This window comes from Rhododendron vialii, chromosome 10a, assembly GCF_030253575.1.
Source record: "Rhododendron vialii isolate Sample 1 chromosome 10a, ASM3025357v1".
Lineage (NCBI taxonomy): Eukaryota > Viridiplantae > Streptophyta > Magnoliopsida > Ericales > Ericaceae > Rhododendron > Rhododendron vialii.
The window spans coordinates 31,020,130-31,025,791 of record NC_080566.1 but is presented as its reverse complement, the minus strand read 5'-3'; the positions used below and the strand labels follow the sequence as shown (position 1 = coordinate 31,025,791).

At 33.8% G+C, this 5,662-nt stretch overlaps 1 non-coding gene across 1 annotated transcript; it reads right to left on the bottom strand.

The window, feature by feature from the left end:
• Positions 1-1,431: 1,431 nt before the first annotated feature.
• Positions 1,432-1,512, bottom strand: TRNAL-AAG (transfer RNA leucine (anticodon AAG)). The gene has a single exon. It is a non-coding gene; the product is annotated as a tRNA-Leu (tRNA).
• Between the last annotated feature and the right edge of the window lie 4,150 nt (positions 1,513-5,662).

Here is a 5,662-nt window from a genome sequence, read left to right as displayed (position 1 = left end):
GTCCGTTCGATGCAAAAGACAAACAATAAATCATAGTGGTGTTTTTTATGACCCCGTATATCGAACAGGCTCAACGCTAATTGATAAAAGAAATAGTAGTAATATTTTTTCCGGCTCTGCCGCAGTAGCGCTTTTTCATTTTATGCATGGAAACATATATATATTGTTATGAATTAAAAAATTAAAGTGCAAATAAGATAAATTAAAAAATTAAAAAGCATAATATTTATGTGTCTTTGCCATCTAATAAAACTTACCTTCGCATTTCCCCTTAAATCTCTCTCTCAAAAAAAAAATTCAAAAGAAGAGAAAATTCGGACTAGGTTTGGAGGCTTGGAAGACACCGCACACTACACAAACATAGTGGGTGTGGGCCCCACTCCTTATGAGAGAGGAGTTTGTGTGTGTGGTTATAAATTAAGGGTAAATTGAGTAGGAGGACATACTATAAGGGTTTTTGCCATGATAAGGATATAAATATTTTCCTCTAAAGTTTAAAGGACATTCTGTCCAAAATTTACAAATAACCCCTTCCAAAGTTGACCGGCGTTGACTGATATTGACCGGCGTTGACCAATGTTAACCGGTGTTGAAAGTGCCTAAAACTCTAGGGTACCTTATGAAATTGCCTAAAATCTTAGGGTACCATATATATGAAAGTGCCTAAAACCCTAAGGTACCCTATGAAAGTGCCTAAACCGCTAAAACCCTATAATAGGAAAATGAACCCTAAAACCCTAGGGTACCATATGAAAGTGCCTAAAATTTTAGGATACCCTATATATGAAAGTGCCTAAAACCCTAGGGTACCCTATGAAAGTGCCTAAACCGCTAAAACCCTATAATAGGAAAATGAACCCTAAAACCCTATAAAAGTGCCTAAAACCTTAGGGTACCCTATGAAAGTGCCTAAAATCCTAGGGTACCCTATGAAAGTGCAACAAGATCGAAAAACACGAAAAATATATATTTTGTGTTAGCCAAACAAGGTCATTGTCTCATTTAAGATCATTTAAATTAAAAAAGACATTTTTTGTGTTAGCCAAACAAGGCCCTTGTCTCATTAAAGGCAATTTGGTCTTTTCACGGACCTTAAACTCTAAAATATTTTTATTAATGGACTTTACACATCACTGAAACTTAAGCTGTACTAAATCTAGTTTGGGACCTCTTCTTTTGGACTTTAGACCAATTTGCTGATAAATTAATTGTATCAATAAAATTCGAAACGATACATGGTATGTCACCGGTACTAGTACATACCAATAGGAAAACCCAAAATTGGAAAAGAAAAATACTGTCCAAACCACAAGCGCGAGAGAGAGAGAGAGAGTGTAACTTTAGTTCATGGAAACAAAATGAGGAGAAATGAGGTTTTCCATAGAACATTTTTAGAAATCCGCAAACCAAAAAGCAAGACAGAAAAATATTTGTTGAGAGTGGGATTTGAACCCACGCCCTTTCGGACCAGAACCTTAATCTGGCGCCTTAGACCAACTCGGCCATCTCAACATTTGATTTCAAAAGGTCGCTCAAAGGAAATTTAGTTGTTATTTCAGGTGGGATTCCACCGAGGACTTAAGACTCTTTTTTTTGGGCTGTCTTTATTTGAATTGTTTACACATTTTTAGATTTGCGCCTCACTTTTTTGATTTTCCGATTCATCTCGTCAAGGCGAATCGGAAAAGTGATATTTTTTTATACTTTTATCCAAATATATTGGAAAATACCACTTTTCAGCAAAAAAATTAATCGACTCTTTGAATTCTTTTTTTTTGCTGAAAAGTGGTTATTTTCCAAAATATTTGGATAAAAGACAAAAATATTTACTTTAACCCACAAAAAATTGGCGCAAAACTAACACACGCAAAAAAAAAATCATTTAAAGATAAAAGTGCTAAGAACGGGATCTTAATTGTGAAATAGGACTTTCAATTTTTCATATTTGGTTTAAACCCTAAAAAACCCTGGCGCAAAATTCAAATCGCCTAAATAGCATTTTGCTCTTTATCATAGAGTTGAAGGAGAGATAGCAAGGTTAGTGTCCACAGTGGAATAACTAAAACCATAGGATTACTAAAGTTAACAATATTTTTTTAAAAAAGTGCTCGATCACAGTAGCATAATCAAACTTAATAACATTTAAGTAATTCATCAAATTTTAGTCCTTAGAGTATCCACAGTGGAATAAGCAAAACAAAAAATTGTTAAAGTTAGCTGTAATAACTCTGAATTTTAATAAAAAAAAAAGATTTGTTTTATATTCGAGTTATTATTTAAATTACTTGGATTGATTTAATTTTCTTTTATTTCCTTGTAGTTTGTCATAATTATACTTTAGCCCTTCAAAGTTCGTTTCTTGACTTGAAGCCCTACTTGGCAAGTCTAGTTAGCTTCTAACCGACTTATTGGAGAAACCGAACTAGGAAGTCACCTAGTTACATTTTCCTAACCATAGATGGACCTTTTTGCCATCTTTGAACCTTGTGAACCTTTTTAACCCTAGACTTGAAATTGTTTATTTATTTTCTTTTATTATTTTGGTTTTATTCTTTATCCATTGGACGGTAGAAGTTAGGGGAACTTTTATCCATTGGGTAATAGAAACCCTATTCTTTATATTAAAAGTATTCATTGAAAGATTTGATTAAGTACTAATATCTATAAAAGAATAGAATTTTATAATTGTTTAAAAGGACATTTTTTATTATTTAACTATAAAAATTTTCTTATTTCTTTTGTCCATTGGACAATAAATATTAAGGGATTTATTATCCATTGGGTAATAAGGTGAATCTTCCAACTAAGTACTAGTATTTAATAAACAATTATTTTCTAAATTCCCATGTGATGTTATATATATATATATATATATATATATATATATATATATGTACTTATTGGATTTAAGACTTAAGATTTCCTAAGTACTCCTATATTAATTTATATTGGAATTTTTGTACCCAATTGGATTAATTTAATAGGAAGATGATCTTCCTAGATCTCAAAAGTACCTATGTATATATTATATATGTACTTGTCTGAATATTTATATTGACTTAGTACACATGTGCTTATTAACTAGTTTAATAGGAAAAACTTAGCCTTTAAGTTTTCTTGACTCAAGTACCAAAAGTACTTTTTATTTATTTGTTCTCTTGTACATATATGGTATATATATATGTGTGTACTAATGCAAGAGAGATGGAGAGAGAGAGGAGGCCGAGAGAGGGAGAGGGAGAGGGAGAGGGAGAGGGGAGAGAGAGAGGGAGTGGGCCGAGAGAGAGAGAGAGAAAGAGGAGAGATTTGGTTGTACCTTGACTTGATCACCATGATCTTCTTACATCCTTTCAAATCCATGGTTGTATATTCTTCCAAGCAAAATCTAACCTTCATTGTCCTATTTTGTACACCTTTCAATTTTAAACTATGTACAAACTCTCCTTTCTTACACAAATCTTCCAAGATCAAATCCAAAGGACTAAACCTAACCATGCAAGCCTAGAACTAGCCTTTGATCTTCCAAGAAAGCTTGATTTTTGGAATTAAAAAATGAGATATGGAGAGAGAGGGGGCCGACCATCAGGAGGGAGAGGGAGAGCATTGCCTATAAATAGAAGCTCACTCCAAGCTTAAACTCACACATTCACTCATTGCTCTAACTTCTCTCTAGAAAGTCTAAGTGTTATTAGTTCAAAAAGTTCTAGTTTTCTTGAGTTTCTTGAGAGTTCTTGAGAGAAACCACCAAACCACTTCCAAAACCACCACTAGATTTTTAAAGTAGCTTAGTTTAGTTAGTAAGTTGTTTCTAGGAAGAGAAAAGTCCATCTCTCTTCCTTTCAAAGCAATCCGGAGCCGTTACGCCGCCGAACCACAAAACTGACGACCAAATTCTTCGTAGCCGACCACCGCCAAGAAATAAGGTAGGAATCTTAGTCCACCAACTCTATGCATTGTATAAGATCGTATGTTGGAGAATAGAATGTCATTAAGAAGTAAACTTTGATCATTCTTTGTAAAGTAGATAGGGTTATCTTAAAATGTTGAAAATGCATGATTTATGTTCGCTCATGATGATTTAAGCATGCTAAGTAGTTTGGAGTTGGATGATCTTGTTAGAATAGTTTTGAATTTTTGATGAATGCTTATTTATGTGGAAAGTCCTACCGCGGAAGTCTATGCATGAAAACGAGACACCTAAACCAAGAAAGTTAGAGACATGACGCTTAGGGTGAGGTTAACGAGAAAGAAAATGTGTTTTCCGAGGAAGGAAATATTTTTGAAACTACATAATGACCATTTCGAGGGCATTATGTGAGATGTGTGTGAGTGTGCCAATGGGAATCCGGCGCGGCGGAACCATTATGAGGATACTCGGGAGACCGGCGCGGCGGAACCGAGGTTGGGTGTGTGGCTTGGTTATCCGTGGAGAGGAGCCAATGCAATCGTGTGCCAATGGGAACCCGGTGCGGCGGAACCATTGTGAGGATACTCGGGAATCCGGAACGGCAGAACCGAGGTTGGGTGAGTTAAAAAGAAGTTTTGGAAGAAGAGAAAAGTGAAAATAACGACACGGTCTACGATGAGTCAGAAAAGTCAACACTAACGTTAGTTTGAATAAGGAATGTGAATTTGATTAACTGTTGTCATTACACATGATTTTATGTAGAATCGTTGTTATTATGATCTCTTGTTCATAAGTTAAGGGTTAGTAAGTAGGATTATACTATTGAGCCTTTGTAGTTCATGGTGTTACCTTCTGGTGACCCTGACATATTATATGGGTGGCGACGCCGGTATAATATGTCAGATCTGATAGATGAACAGGGCGAACTCTTCACTTTGGAGGCGTTCGGAGCTGAAGAACTCGCTAGGATGGAGGATCAAGCGGAGCTGCGGCCGGAGCAGTAGTTAGGAACTCTAGTTTCCTATTTTGTGTTTAAAATACTCTTACGAGAGTTATGTTGTAATAATGAGCAGTGACTCTCTTTAAGTTTTGTAATAAATTATCCTCTTAACGTACCTAAAATTAGAGACGTTACATTAACAATGTTGGATAAAAAAGTGCTCACATTAGAATAATCAAATCTACCAACCTCTTAACTACTCATCAAATTCTGGCTCTTCAATAATCAAAACTAGCTATATTTTGTCAATAACCAAATTTTATCTATCAATCAAATCCACCAACATTACACAAAAACCTTCTCTCTTTCTCTCTCTCTCTCTCTCTCTCAACAATACTTTCAAAAAATAATTTTAAGAAACTGTAACTTTCATATTTTTTTCCTTTTTTTTTACAAACTTTTTTTAAAAATTTCAAAAAATTGTTTTTTATATAAGTAAATAAAGTGTGTTTTTCAAAAATCTGTTTTTTAGAAATTTCAAAACTCTTTTATAGAAAACTGTTTTTTACACAAAATTTGTTTTTAAAAAATTGTATTTGTAGTTTTTAAAATTTCAAAACTATTTGTGTAAATATAATTCTTTCAAAATTTCTCAAAATCGTATTTACAGTTTTTAAGTGAACAAAGTGTGTTTTTTGATTTTTTTTTTTTTTAACTATTTCTAACATAAACAGTTTTTTTTTCCATCAAAAACCGTTTTTTCAAAAAATATGCGTAAAATGAAGGAAAAAAGTTTGGAGGACCCATTGATTTTG